Source organism: Tenebrio molitor, chromosome 1, assembly GCF_963966145.1.
Source record: "Tenebrio molitor chromosome 1, icTenMoli1.1, whole genome shotgun sequence".
Taxonomy (NCBI): domain Eukaryota; kingdom Metazoa; phylum Arthropoda; class Insecta; order Coleoptera; family Tenebrionidae; genus Tenebrio; species Tenebrio molitor.
In genome coordinates, this window is record NC_091046.1 from 47,414,167 (window position 1) to 47,430,439 (window position 16,273).

At 38.1% G+C, this 16,273-nt stretch overlaps 1 long non-coding RNA gene across 1 annotated transcript in view; it reads left to right on the forward strand.

The window, feature by feature from the left end:
• Positions 1-6,223: 6,223 nt before the first annotated feature.
• The window catches only part of LOC138140520 (uncharacterized), a 32,397-nt gene continuing 22,347 nt past the window's right edge, over positions 6,224-16,273 (forward strand). Inside the window, exons 1-2 of the long non-coding RNA XR_011162555.1 lie at positions 6,224-6,485; positions 6,539-6,813. This is a non-coding gene — a long non-coding RNA (uncharacterized lncRNA). The remainder of the gene's footprint in view (positions 6,486-6,538; positions 6,814-16,273) is intronic.

Genomic DNA, 16,273 nt, shown 5'->3' on the forward strand with positions numbered 1-16,273 from the left:
GTTAACGTAGCAATTACATTCTGATATCGCGGTCCATTTATCAGGACCACTCCTGTGCAATAAGCAACAGGAATAAAATTATGAATCATTAAGTCGAGGACTGTGTATTGTCAGTGGTGGCGTAAAGTGATTAAAGTGGAAAGGGCGCGATAGAGACCAAACCAGGACGATGTAATTTGATTGGAAGGAGACAGGACGAAGTCAGACCTGGATCAAACCGACCGGCTAATTGCATTACTCACCGTCTTTATCTCCGTTTGTAATTATCGTAATTGCGGCCTTTTGCCGGATTTTATTCCCACCGCCGGGCAGCACGCCGCCGCCAACACACTCTCGCTGCCAAAAGCCAAATGATTACCATAATAATAACAACAAAATATTCTCTACGCAAATAGCTTATTGTAACAAGCGGACAAAAAGTAACTCTTTTTCGGATGCTGACCGTAGCGCCATGTGTTAACTAATTGTATTGCAAAATAGTAGGTAAATTTCAAGCTTTGTTGACAAGCTGATAACAAATACTATAAAAAAATTGTTAATATGTATTAATAAATTTATCTACATATGTATTTGAAAAAGCTAGATGATACAAAATAAATTTGTAATTTTTCCAATGATGTCTTTTACTTTGTAGTTCATGTGGTCGCCTAAAAAAATTAATATGGACCACTGCCAAAAAGTGCTTTTTGTCCTCGCCCGTTTTCAAGCCTCGGCTGCGCCTCGGACGAAAAAGATGCACTTTTTGGCCTTGATACAGAAATAACTATTTTTTGTTGATATTACCACAAAAGCGCGTAACGAAAATTGCAAAATTAAGTGTTGTCCATAATAGTATGTATTTTTAAGTTTTTTAAATCTATTTCGGTTTATAAAAAATTTAATTTCTCTTATTAAAGTTCTCCAAAAAGACTGGCTTGAAACATTTTTTTTTTAAACACTACTGTTAATAAAAAAAAAATAATGATTTTTTTAATTGCAGTGCAGAATTTCCGCTGCATTTTAGTAAAAAAGAAAATGGCCTCTTTTGCTGATTGCCCGAATGGTTGGAGCAGTAAAAGTTGAAAGCTTTTTATTTAAATTTAATTCACCCAGCTCGTTTGGTGCATGGTTTGCATCATGTTGCTCAATAAATCTGATTACAATTTCCGCTCGTTGATGAATTGATTAATATTATTAAAAAGTGTTCGTCAAAAGTTCAAAGTAGAAATTTATAAAAGTTTTAGCACTCTATTACTACTATAACTAGTAATTACTGAGAAGAAGATTGGAATTTTTAAATAGGTAATTTGAATGAAATCAAAGAAGTTGTATCTGATTTTGCGATTAATCAAATTGGTTAATTTGAAATTTTAATTCATAATTACTTGAGAGTGAAAGAGGTAAAATCAGACGGACAAGAATGTGGTTCTAGGAAACGAAAAGTAAATTTGAAACTGGTGAGTGTGAAGTTACGGGGATTTATATTTTATTGAAAATGAAGTAAAGTAACTAAAATAGAAAATTAGATACATATTTTAATAATAGCAGTAAAATCTTTGGAAACAAACACTTTTTTTAATAAAAACAATGGAAGCTTCTCTAAGAAGTGCTTTTAGTAAATTTTGAAAAAAATCAATGAAATCGCTACTCCAGGATTTTAGAAAAACCAGTAATAATGATAATAAAGAAAATATATCGGCTGTTCATTTAAATTTATCCTCCAAAGTTGCAGAGTCGATTGTGGACGCACCATTCATCAGTCTGTAGAGTAAAAACAACGCAAAAAGTGAGGTTAGATTTAATTAGCTGATCCGCGATCTGTAATTTGCGGTGCGTTCACAATCGACTCGTAACACCTACTTTGAGGATAAATTTAAATGAACACCCGAAATTTCTCTAAGCGTCTTTAATTATTGTTTTATTCCTTTTTTGATAATTTTCACTGTCAAGTGGTGCAATGGGGGTAGATTTAAAACGAAATAAATACAAAAAAAAACAAACAAACTCAGAAAGTAAAACTAGATACTCTAAAATTGTTTTATTCACTTTTATTTAAATTCGTAAAATTTGTCACAGGGTCTTATTTACATATTAAATAAAAAAGGGTAACAATGGGTATGTATACATACAGGGTGTTAGTAAATAGTTGAGAATAAATTTCGGGGTGAATTCCTTATGAAAAATGTGGCTTAAAACCTAAATAAAGTTTTTCGTTCAAATGAGTAGTTTTCTCAAAAAAAGAAAAAAAGAAAAATAAATGTATTCTGGCATATCCGTATTTCCGTATTTTTTTTTGAAATACTGCGAAATAATAATGGTTTAAAGGAAAAAATTTAAACGTGGACCGTTGAATTTTAAAAAAAATAATTCAAAACTAATGCGATTTTAGGCAGACAAATGAACTAATTAGAGAAATTCTCCAACAGTGGACTACTTTTTTTTTTGAGAAAACTACTCATTTTAACAAAAAACTTTATTTAGGTTTTAAGTCACATTTTTCGTAAAGAATTCATCCTGAAATTTATTCCCAACCATTTACTAACATCCTGTACATATATGTATTTCACATACCTATGTATTTAAATTTAAAAAAAATGCTTGTCATTTATTGAATTTAATTTTGTTGCCTGCTGCGAAGAACATTTCACTTAATTTGTATCACAAGTGTTTTTATTGCGGTTAAAAAATTGCAAATAAAGGGGGTTTCGGAGCAGAGCTCTGGTGCGTTCCACACGCACCACCTCTGTTTTTACGTCGTCGTGCCACACACACTCGCTTATTAAATAATAAGCCGTGAGGTCGCTAATGCAACGACCACGACTCTCACAACCGGAGATAATTATTATCGCATCCTGCGATTCCCGAAGCCTGAAAAATCCTAATAGTGAAATACGGCGTTGTGCAATAGCAAACGCGAATTTATTGCGCATTATTAAGCGTCGAGGAAAAATCCAGCGGGTATTACATGTCACCTTTAATCAGCATAAATAAGCGAGTATCTGAGGAATGCATTTACAGTAAGAAACATTTATGGGTGGTGGCGACCTCACCGCCATATTTCCTCGATTTGCGCGAGAAGACCGCGGCGACCAAACGAGCGTCTCGTTGACATCTCACCCCTTCGGCGAGGAGTGTCCGTTGCGTGAGACTATTAATTTTCCTCCGGGGATGTATTATTAAATGTCCATCGAGTTAATTTGCGGTTTCGAAAATTGATACAGGAAACTACATCGACGCCGAAAGAGGACATCGCTGGCCCGAATATCGCACACACCTGTTCGGCAACGTGTCCTCGTTAATCATCCTTTGTGTGTTGTGAAATATTCGTATTTTTCAACAAACTAGATAAGGAATAAGGTGGCAATTAGGAATGATTGAACACCTGAGTCGATTCGGACGACCGAAGGAACTGACACGACATTGAATCATTAGGTTCACATGTACGACAGCCAACCATCTCATTTTCTTCCTTCTACAACATAATAAATTTATAGTATATGCTTCAAATTAAACTAATCGAATGACGGCGGCGACACCTGATACCGAACTAGTCCAACACTATCATTAAGCGAGTGCTTTTAGTTTCTCAACTGGTCATTTGCCTCGGAATAGTTTAATGTCCAAGGAAATGAACGGCTTTTTATCAGATGTATCAACAGTCGTTGGCTTAATCGACGTTTCGGAAATTGCACTCGACGTCATCAAGAACGACAGAAATTACACATTTTTGACTTGCTCTTTCTATACAGGGTGTCTTAAAATTATCGTATTCCGAGTTCGGTCCTTAGTACGGGACATCCTGTTGACCAAGTAAAAATATTAAAAAAAAAATGCTGTCAAGGAAAAAAATATTGGAAAAATAAAACTTTTATTTTTTCGAGATAAACTTGTTTTTTCAAGAAATCTCTTTGCATTTATATTTTAATATTTTACATAATCATCCTCACTATATTTCAAAATGAATGTCAACCATTTATATTTTTTATTTGAAGAAAACATGATGAAAAGTTTGAACCTTCAGACCCATACATCTTTGTAAAGACCCCCCCTATATTTTTTATTTTATTTTTTCGAGATTCCTGAGATTTTTCCCTACAAGACCCCCCACTTGGAGTACGTTAATTTTGCGACACCCTGTATATCATTTTTAGCTATAGTTGAAATGATATACATATTTTAATGAAAATACTGTTTCGTTATTTAGAGGAAAAAAATTGAAAGAGGTGAAAACATCTGTTCAGGCCTAAAATAATGATTAGAATAGAAATAGTTCAAATAAAATATTTATGAAGAAGATAACATCTGAAAGTATTATTTTAGATTGAAACCAATTAACACAACTATTATATCAACACATTTCCGATCCGCTGATAACGAATTTGATAAATACACTTGTTATCATCTTTTTTATGTTAATACTTACATTACTGATACTTAAAAATTTAATGAAAATGTGAAACAGTAATAAATCAAGTTTAAATTTCAATTTGCATAATAAGCTTTTAATTTACAGAAAATAAATTATAAGTTCCCATTTTATTTGAAACTTTTATTTATTTTTTTATTAAGACACATGACACCATAGAAACGGTCCATGGATGTCAGATCAGATGGCAAATGTCAAAAATAGCGCAAGATGGCCCTTCAGTGTTAAAAAGTAAACAGTTGTAAGTTGCAGGATGCAGGATCTAATCCCAAGTCCTGAAAAGTGTACAACCGAAGGCGGTTACCCATCCAAACATTGACTGTTAGCGGAACTGCTTAACTTCACCGATCTAATGACGGTAGCTGTTATTTGATGTTTACTTTACACGTTTTTATTATCGTACTAGTTTGTAGTTTTTTTGACTACTTTTTGCGAAAAATCTGCCTCTTAACCGGTCCCTCGGAGTAATTCGAATTCGGGGCCCGTCATTAAATGTCCATTATTAGAATTTGTCGAATAATGAGCCGAATAGAGGAGCTTACTGCCGGTCCGTTGTCCTGATGACGCCGTGCAATATACTATAATTAACATTTCAACCAGCATTGAGCAATACGCATAGTATCATATGGCTTACAGGGCCCCAGTCATTACTCGCTTAAACCGAGTACAATTATGCATTTTTTTAATTAGGACTAATTGGAGGGAGTCATCAAGAGTCAACCTGCAATTGTAACAGACGAACTCCCTTTGTCCCGTTTCTTCCACTGTGCCATCCCCCGCCGTTCCTCCTTTATAATTTACTTTACAACTTTTACATCTCCGGAATAATAACTTCGTAAACTTTTAAAGAAGTTAAGGTTTTAAAATCAAATTACACAAATTAAAATTTTACGCTCGAAAAGTACCAATCAGGATCATAATAATTTCGCGTGTAATCCTGCAACAAGCGAAAGATAATGACGGTGTAATAAGAGCGGCGGCAAATCGAAAAAAACACAATTGTCTGTTGGCCACTTGTTAAATGGTGTTTTCGGGGCGGCGGCGAATTAATTGTTTACCACTCCGGAATTATTAATGGGGCCACTCTTGGTCTCTCTCGCTCTCCCGCTCAGGTGTATGCACCGAACACATCAAAGGAGAATTAATTCACCATCGCAGATTCCGGAAACTGTTTGCCAACAGAGCTGTTAAATCGAGGCTCCGGTTTATTAAACCGCCATTTGCATAATTACCCCACCTCGCGCAAAAATACAAATATAAAGGTCAACTCTTCGGTCTTCGAAGCTGCAAGGGCCCAAAAAAATCTCATTTGTTACCGTTGGAACAGTCTTTCAAGTCATTATGAGGAACGGCCGGCTGCACTAATTTATTTCCCTCGCAGTATACAAAAGCTCACCAACAACAAAAAAGAATCAATCCAAAAGGTGTTTTGCATATTGCAATTCGACGGGCATAGTTTCAGGAGGGGTCGTCGGCAAAAAAGAACAAAACGGGTTACTGCAGGTAGGGTCCTTGTCAGGGAGCCATCAACGTCCGCATGCAGATTCCATTAGACCGGTAATTGATACCTGTCCATATGCAAATGGGGGGCAGAGTAACCGATCCCGAGAGCTTTTAATGGAAGAAAGTTGTTTGTTTCCAGTTGGGAAAATAAGAATCTCGGTTAATTTTGGCGACGAGGCGCCGCGACGAAGTCGAATTAGCGGCGGATTAGCGGCGAGGATGGCGCCCCTCTTCGGGATTGTCTCAGTAATCTGGAGATAATGAGCAAGTCACTTCTGTTGCAGTAATTGCAGGCATTGTTAGAGTCGCGCGGAACGCTACTCCGAGCAGTCAACAAGTGGCAGGGTAATTGGCCGGGAGGGGCACTAGGACTCCGACTATTCCGTTAAAAACGAGAAATTTCAAGTTGGCGGTGTAAACGATACGAGTGCTTCCGGTTAGGGCCTTCCTGGTCCAATTACGAGGGCCTTCTCACGGTGTGCGTTTCTAAATGGGCTTTCTGTGCCTCGGCATAATAAGAACAGCGCCCATCTCCCATAATGAGATGCAAGGGCATGCATACATTAACAGGAAGACAGTAGGTGAACCCCTTTATGAAATAAAAAATTCTAAATGGGTTTTTTTCTTAAGCAAATAGCTTCGACTGGATGTTTGTTCCCATGGCTCTGCTGTATGTTGGCGCTCATTATAACAAAAGGGATGATGGTTGGACCAGTTTTTGTGCGGACATATGCTCATTAGAATACCGGGGGCGCGGCAGCCGTTCCTCGACCGACGGATTTTTGTCAACGCGATCGCAAAAAAAAACAACATTTTTCAAGAGAACGACCGGATCGCCCCGGGCTCGACTGAGTTCAAGGGCCTCTCAAAGGGCCATTATTAGTTTTCACCCCAGAGCAGCACAGGTAGTTCCGACAAAAGATATAGCTTTTCCGCCTGTCAATATTTTAAATACATAATCGATCTATTGGCAACACCTTTTCTAAGCAACCTGTTACCACCTGATTTCGAGGGTCGGAACGATTGGGTCGGGGGCAATCGCTCCAACGGGGCTCATTATATGCTAATATATTCATTAATACGTCTTGGCCTCTAATTATTGATGTTGGTTTAATGACTCTATTTTTTCGCTTTTAGACCTGCTTAATGTAATAAAAACTATAATAACAGTACTAGTGCGTAATCATGATAATTTAATATATTAACATAGTATTCTAGTAAATATTGTCATTACTACGGCCGGAATGCCTTGTCGCAGGGTGCGAAGATATACTCTAGTTCATAACTATACGTGCCGCGGCGAACAACTGGAGTGATCACGAGATGTTCACGTGATAATTCGTAGCGACGTCATGAAAAGTCTGATCTAAAGTCCATTCAAAAATCAAAAAACCACCACCTGTTGCTTTAGGTTGGTAAAATTTAAAAAACCCTAGGTAGTTATTTTTTCTTTCAATGTTTGTAACTATAAATTATGACATTTGATTCAAAATAAAATTCAATTGGTTGGAATTTCGTTCAAATTGTTTTATTATTGCTCAATACGATTCAGTTATTTATTAATTTTTATTATTTTTGCTTAAACATGCCCAGAAAAACAAGGCACTTAATAAATACTTAACCTCAAAATTAGAATTCTCACCAAATTATACACTAAACAGCGTTGCCGATAGTAATTATCGAGGAAAATGCGACGTTAGTGGTTTTTTGATTTTTGAATGGACTTTACACTGCCTCGCCAAATTTTTGTTTTGTGCGGGAAATTTAAATCTTACTACTTTAAGGTTGGATTAAAATTTCGGCTGCATACTTTGAGCTGCTTCAACCATCCCCCGAAAATCACCTGAAGATCACGCCAGTTAATTACTCCAGCTGGTCGCCGCGGCAAGTATACAATGCAAATAATAATTGTTTATTTAAAATAAAAATTTTACGCAAAAATTTGGTTTGTAGAAATTGAATAGAATTGAAGTGACATTTTTGGATCAACACACCATCACACCAATGTCTAAGGGGTTACTCGGTCGCATTCTTCCTTCATTCTGCTTTTCAAATCATCAATTGTGTGGACAGGTTCCTTGAAAATGGTGTTTTTTAAATGAAGAAACAGGTAATAATCAAGCGGCGTAACTGCAGGCCAGAGATCTCGATTGATCATAAAAAAATAAAAAAATTGCCACAAATAACGAAGAGTCTTATTGAAAATACGCCGAGTCAGTTGGAATTGTGAAGACATTTTTTCTTAATTCATTTAGCAAAAATTGCCCAAACAAATTACAGAACAGTCATCACAAAAGCTTCTTTTTACAGGAAATCAAAATTCCGGAACTGAATTTCAACTTGATCGAGCAGAAAATACGAGGGAGCAAATTTGAGCTTTGAACGTTTTAAACTAGCAATTTTTATTAAGAGATCTATTTTGAAACAATATTCAAAATAATTATCTCACCCAAATAAAGTGGAAACTTCGGTGTAATTTTTTTTCGATTGATTTTGAAGAATGGCAAAAAATCTCAGTAGAACCACCTGTTTCCCTTTTTCGATAGTTTTAACACGAAAATCTCAAATATGAAGTAAAAAAGGGACGTGATAATTTTTGTGTCGTCCAAAAAAGTTTGAAATTAATATTTAGGTTTCGTATTATGAAATTCGAGTCTTATAAGAAGCATTTTGTAGAACGCACGGGTTTAAGGCACGACGAGCTTGCGTGGAGTGCCATGAAGGAGTAAATGCTACAAAATGACTTATAAACGAGATATCATACACAAAATTTTCTCTTTTGCACATTTTTATCCCATTTTTAAAAATCGCAATTTTAAAATTTGGGGGATTTTATGGCGGTTGGTAACACAAATGTTACAGTGGAACATTTGAAAGTTCAATTTGAAGTTATTGTTATATCGTTTGTTTAGCATGATTTGGCGTTTGACATTTCATGTTTGACATTGAAAGTTACCAACCTTGAAAATGTAAATTGTACAGGTTCTATTACAGCACTCAAATCCCCTATTAACGCACTCTTTTGAGTGCTGTAATAGCTTTGTTATAAAGGCAAAATTAAAAAATAGTGACATATTTACATTAGAGTACTGTAGGGGCATTTTCCAGTGCAAAATCTAGGATTCACGCACGAGGCGAATCCGAGTGCTTCATTAGTCGGAACGCTGTAAAATACCTACGTCCAACATTTGTATGAGACTTTTCGGCTGACCAAATGTTTTTTTCTGGACTTTTGCAGATTTTTATGAAACAACAAATCTCAAAATTTCCAAAAAATCCGAATCTAGTGAAGTTTTCTTTTGATTTTCGGTTGGATCAATCAGCTCCCGAAGGTTTTGGTAAAATCTTGTCGTAGTGCAAGAGCAAAAATTGAGTTCTCCGTCCCCCGGGGTGAATTCCCGACCTCTGGTAGTGCAACAGTCGCCCCATTATGATCAACAAAACGGTTAGTTAAATAAGCAAATGAGGCGGTGTTCGTTTCCGGTTTGATCTAGGTCCCAAATCCTGATGAACGATCGAGTAAAAGAAAAGGGTGTGCTCCGGCATAAATTAGACGCCGTCCGTGTATGCAAATGTAGGAAATGTCTTGCGCCACGGGACGCACATATGCGTATGCAGATCGCATTAATGCGCGCCCAAGGGTCCTTCCACCATGTGTGCCAAGAACAAAACCAACGCGACAAAAAACCAGACAAAAACGAACCGTCGGCACCAGTTCGGTGGTGCCGGAGCGACTCTCTCAGTAGATCCACGGCCATCACCTGGTCATCTCGACGTTTCCGTGTCGGCGACATCGCGACTAAATGTCTTCCGCGTGGTGGGGGTGTCGGTGTGTACAGGTGGTCCGAAACTGTCACTGCCACGTCAAAAATTTATCGATTTACGTAAGCGGACGGGAGAGCCGCTCACTTATGCAGGTGTTCTACATTCATTTATCTTCTTTGATAATATCTGGTGGACGAGACTCGCGGGTATGAAAAGGCGGTTTAATTTCCGAGAAATTCGAAACGATGATTAAATTTCGGAGAAGGCCAAGAAATGGAGCTAGCCGCTCAGGTAAAGTGCTCAAAATAGACTCAGTTTTTACCAAAGTGTCGGTTCCAGGGGTTGCTTCAATTAAGCGCATTTTGACAAATTGGAAAAAAATCTTTTCTGGGCAGAAACAAATTCAATTAAACTAGCTGCGATTGTTTTGATTGATACATTTGTTGTATTGTGCTTTTTCCAACAATAAACTTCTTAACAAATTGGACAGACGGTGTGAATGCCTCATGGCGTGCTCTTGAGACCTCTTCACTTCTTCGCCCCCAATATGACCCAACATTTTCTTAACATTCTTTCGATTGAAACAGCTTGTAAAACCGATCTGAAAATTAATACAACATCGACTCCATGAAATCGTTCAATTGTGATGTGATAAAAGTGTTTGTTCTATTTTTTGAAAATAGAGGTTTTAGTGCTGATCTTTGTAGTACACCGGAAAATATTCGTAGTGATGATTATTGCGTGCAGTGGACTCTTCCCTTAATTCTGTTGTGTTTCCTGTTTATTTATTGGTTTTGTATTTGTGATGGGCCCCGTAGGTCGCCATTTTAGGCGCCCATGTGTGTCTCACCCATCGTCCAGGGGTCACGTATGTGGGGTGGCCCTCGCCCTCGCGATTCAAGACTCCCGCACCCTCGGTAGCCAGGACTACGGAGGGTGTGCTTACGCTTGCGCACGTCGGCGACGCTCGGCGTCCCATCAAAACTACGCGAAATGGCCGTTAAGAATGTCTCTCGTTTACATTTCCTTCATTATTTAACTGTTTTACAGGTAAAACGGGTATCTAAATACGTAATGTGGGCCTAATTTAGTCGGATGAATATTTCAGAACGGGGGGGATGGTCCGGACTGATTAATTATGGAAATAAAACGGACCGGCTATAGCTTTTCTGATATTTATCTTTAATTAATGTCGCCAAAGCAAAATATTTCGGTTAATTCATTTAAATAAATTACGACGGGTCGCGGCGAGGGTTGTCGAAGGGAGGAACGGTAAAGAGACGATTTCGTAATTTCGATGGCCGGGGGCGGAATTTTTCCAAAGCTCGTTATGGAATCTCCCCTTCGACAAACTTTAATATCGCATTTGCTGATTTATCAATGGTGGAAATCGGCATATGGGGCGCAGGGCCGGACCCAGCCGCGTCTTCCTTCTTTTGATGAAGGAGGAGAAAAAATCTTTTCTCGTGTTCGGCATTCAATTATCCTGTCCGAGTGCGTTTGTCCTCTGTGCGTTATTCCTCATCATCAGCGGCGGCGCGCGTCTTAAGGAAGCACCATCAATCCTGATTAGCGCGTCAGAGGAGTCTCCGCAGCCGCAGCAACATCCGAAGGCCCGTTTAAAATGTGACTATTTTTCATGCTGTCACTAGCATAATGCATCACATTTAAGTTTAGCCGGTGGTGCTTTTGAAAACTTATTCCGGCCGACTTCATCAACACGTCAAAACAGGAGGAAGAGATGAAAAACGGAGAATGATATAGTAATTCGGCCTTCTTGTCTTCTTTAATCAAGACAAAAACATGTCGGGACGACCGCACGGGGGCGGCGAGGGGAGGACGCGCGAACGGGGGACCAAAGCGAACACACACAAATTTAAAATCCACAAATACGTCGAAGGGGAGTCGAGCCGAGAGGGACGATAAGGGCCCTCCGGACCGGATGCAATATTGCGATATTACTCCAAATACCTTTTCGCTAGCTCTGAGAAAATAAATAAATAATTAAAAAAAGGTTTCGAATATCAAATCATCACGGTCGAAAGATGTCGAAAGCTCCACGGGAAATATCTAATATCGCCTCGTTATAATCCAGAATAAAAGAAACGAGAACGAGCGCTAATCAAATGTCAGAATTAATTTTTTTTTCGCTTAAAAAAACAATTCGACGACAGTTTTAATATGAAACAGCACAGAAGGTAGAAATGTAATAACAATATTTCATACAAAATGTGTTACACATTTATAAATTAACATCTAAACGGTGATCATGTGTTGCGACGATATTTACAGATCTCTAAAGAATATTTAAAAGACTGAATATAGTGGTGGAAGCTAAATTTAAACTCACGTGGGAAGCACCGAAAAGAGATGCTACAAGGGAATAAAAAAATATTTATGAATTTAAAAATATGAAATGTACCAACATCGATTTACTTCGTTCGTTGAGAAACATTCGTATTATTATTCGGCAAAAAGCTAGCGCTCCACGTCCAGAAAAAAACAAATGATAAAAACTATGCTAAGATAGAATGTGTAAACAGTAACTTATTAAAAAACAAATATCAAATAAGTGTCAGGGAAAGAAACTCGAGAAACGACAAACCAATTACGAGAGTCTGGTAAAAGGAAATAATGAGAAGAAAATCAAGTTGGAACACAATAATGACTTTTTTAAAAGAGTGTAAAAGCATAAAATGCATTCACGTTGTTTTGGCATAATGGGAGGCCATGATTTAATTTGGTAGTGAAGCTGTTTTTCTAAGTTTGAGGTTATAAATAGCGTCAATGTCTAGTGCATTGTTGTCAGTTTTACTAGTTTGTAATAGAATCGCGGGATATTCAGCAAGATGTTATGTTCATTTTGATAGATGCGCATGTCAGGCATTTTAGTGACGGAAATCAAACAGTGTGTCCAACGTTAAAAAATAAATCATGGCCTCCCATTATTCCAAAACAACGTGAATAGTGATTATATGGAAAGGTTTTTTCTTTGGGAAATTTTTTTCAGGAAGTTTAGAGTAAAGTATTCTTCCTTTTTAAGATATCACCTCATCCGTATTCGCCAAGACATGAAAAATAAATACTCGAGTTCGAGTTACTTCAATTAAATATCCACTCTTCGTGAGAGAAAGAACAATTGTGAATTTCAAGGTTACCTCGTTGCGTAAATTTTAATTACGATGGAATCCGTTACCAATTAAAAGAAAACAAATTGAGTGCAGACAAATAATGGTAATTTGCTGGTTAGAGTGTTAATAATTTACGGAAAGAAAAAAATTATGAAATTGTAATAAATTGTGAAAATTGCAAAACTGGGTGATGATAATAAAATTGTACTCTATAATCTTTCAAATTTGCATAATACTTTGTATCAAAGACACCTTATTTTGATCCGTATTATTCTGCATTTGCATACTCAATGATATATTGAGGATATAGGCGGATAATTTAACTTTACGGCGAAGAGCCGTCGGAATAATTTCAAATATCAGATATTCATAAACAGACTACAAAGTACAAACATGTTTCGAGAATTAAAAATTGCAACTCAATGAGGTGTTTATTACAGAGAAAAGAACATGATGAGAAAAATAAAAAGTTATGTAAGTTTTTGGTCGACGAGGGTGCACAAGAGTCCCTCATGGGTCGCGCGTTCAAATGAAATCCTGGGCTGGGAAGGCGTTGGAAACCGTCAATTGTTGTTCTTTTTTAAAGCGTAGATTAATAGGAGCATGTTGACAGCTAACCTAAAATTTAGAGCCAAAAATATCTTTCTTTTTTTCATTCTTTGTGATGTTTTACATTAAAAATAGAATAACTTAACGATTCCTATTCTCGAAGCAAATATCTTTGCTGAAAACAAACATGTCCTGATTAAACGTTAACAAATCTCATTCGCGTCAAACGGCGGGAAATTCAAACTTTACACTGTTCTAAACAGTTTACTTTTTCCAAATCCTTCTCAGCCTAGGATTTCATTTGAACGCGCGTACGAGACATTCAAGATGTCAAAACATCTGTGTGAATTGCGAAAGCTTGCTACACTTCTTAAACAAAGTTTTTAGAAGTCGGTTCTTCTGTTAGTTTATTTATTATTTCCCTTTTGAGACCAATTGCAACTGTCGACACCTACCAGGCCTCCGGGCCTCGTTGACGACGCTAATGACAGCTCGGGTTCGTCTAATTGAATCCTGCATCGACGGTCTGTCTTTTCGTCGAATCGCCAAGCCGCGATTACGTCCGCATGCGATGGAACAATTAACACCGCCAGGTCTCTTTTACTGGAGCGTTCACAGTGTTGCACCTCGAGTAATTGCAACGGTGTGCCGAAGGCCTGGCGGATGAGGGCGACTCATTAAAACTGCAGTAATTGTTGTAATCGTGCCCCGGAGCCTAGTTCGCTAGTTTGCCGTTTCCTTCGGAGACGCTCGAGGACTCGTCGATCGGAGGAAAAGGGGCGAAACCCCAACCCCGGGACTACGGCGGAATTACATCAAAACATTAACGGCTAATCACGACGGATTATAAGCGACCGTCTTGATTAAACGCGAATTTCCGGGGCGAATTTCGCGGATTCGGAGGGTGGTTCTCAGGCAAGATTTTCTTTAGAAGCGTTCTTGTTCCGAGCGAGAAAATTTCTTAAAGTCGACTGGAACCAGTTCCATTGTACGTTGTTTGTTTAAATTAATTAAAGTGCAAGTTCTTGGGCGAAGGAGTAATCTGAAATCGTGCGTGAAGACGGTGTAAATAAATAATACGGAATAAAAATGTCGTCACCCACCAGACGTGTGGTTACAGCGCGACGGTGCGATATTACAATAGGTTATTAGAAAATGTCAAACCACGATTCGCCACGGCATTTCTGTTGACCTTAGATCTGATTATCCACATCACCTTCGCGACAACAATGCCGGGCGTGCCTCGTCCACATCCGCGGCTTCCGTCCGAGGTGGCGTCCGGATTTTCCCCGGAAGCCCGGAATCCTCCATCTTTCGGGCGCGAAGCGGCAGCTTCAATCTGATTACCGGAATGATATTTGGGCGCGTTGTCGGCGGTCCCGGCTGAATATCAGGAATGGGGCTTACGTCGAAATCTCGTTTGGAATAGGGAGAGTTATCGATCAGCCCCCGATGTAAGACGCCTGCAGTCATAGATGGAATAGCAATAAGTGGGTGGGCGGCGTCCCCGCCCGCGTCGCCCCCGCCGGCCGGGGCGCAAAACGAATTAGGGATCAGACGAACAAAAACAGGGGAGTCAAAATATAAAAATAACGCCGCCATTTCTCGGGGTATGTGCCTCATAACAATGCGGTTGCTCACCGGATATTACATGCGGCCTGACACTTTTATTAAAACATATCTGGGGGCGGGGGATGGGGGATGGACGGTATAGGAGATTTCTACACGTTTCGGATAATTAGCGGCGTCTTCAGCAACGGGCGACGACGATAATTAAGTGCGTGATTGCGGGAGCGGCGACACAGATAAATCACGGATTAAGACAACACCTCCAGGACCATATACCGAGTGGAGAAAAAACATCCTCGAAACTAGTCTCTCACTCTCTCCCTAATTATAAGAAATTAATAGATATATTGCGTTGGCGTTGGAAACCGTCAATTGTTGTGCTTTTTTAAAGCGTAGATTAATTGGAGCATGTTGACAGCTAACCTAAAATTTAGAGCCAAAAAATCTGTCCTTTTTTTCTTGCTTTGCAATGTTTTACATTAAAAATAGAATAACTTAACGATTCCTGTTCTCGAGGCAAATATCTAAGGACACCCTTTGCTAAAAACAAACATGCTCAATTATCTCCCGATTAAACATAAACAAATGTCATTGGTGTCAAACGGCGGGAAATTCAAACTTTACACTGTTATAAACGGTTTAATTTTTCCAACGCCTATTCAGCCCAAGTACAAAAAAAATATGTTTTTTATTGTCTTCAATCTACTTTTTTGTACAAAAAAACTGACTCAGTAACAATGTAAGTGTAATAATGTCTCTGTCAATGCGTTTTACATCAAGGACATTAAATTATGAATCATTCTGGTATTTTATCAGAAACTATTTCTACTCTTTGATAATTATGCATGTGTTTGTTTACCATTTTTTTTCTTGTTAATATTTTTCTGTGGTTTATTTAATGAAGCAGCATCATTATTATTATTGTTATCATCTTCCTTTTTTCTAAATTTTTGCAGATTATGCATGATTGTTATTATTATTATTTATCAAGTGCAGCTTTTGAAACATAAATTGAATTTTAACTTTCTACAGTTCTTCAACCTCTTGCTGAAGTGTCTTTTTTCCGGTTGATATTTTTTCATCCAGATCGAGTTTCCTTAAAGAGCGTAGAAATTTTTTCAAAGTGGATCAATAAATTTCGATAAAATCTCTGTATCAGGTGGCAGGAAAATTTTCTTGGCAGGGAAGTTTTATTTCCTGAATGGAGTCTCGTACCATAAAAATCAGTACCGATAACTAGTTTATCGCATTGTGGCGGTCAGCGCCATTTTCTTTTTGTGTGTGTATAAAACCCATCTTGATGTGAGTCACGCTTGAAGCAATGAAATGAATTCGAGATTTCATGGCCATT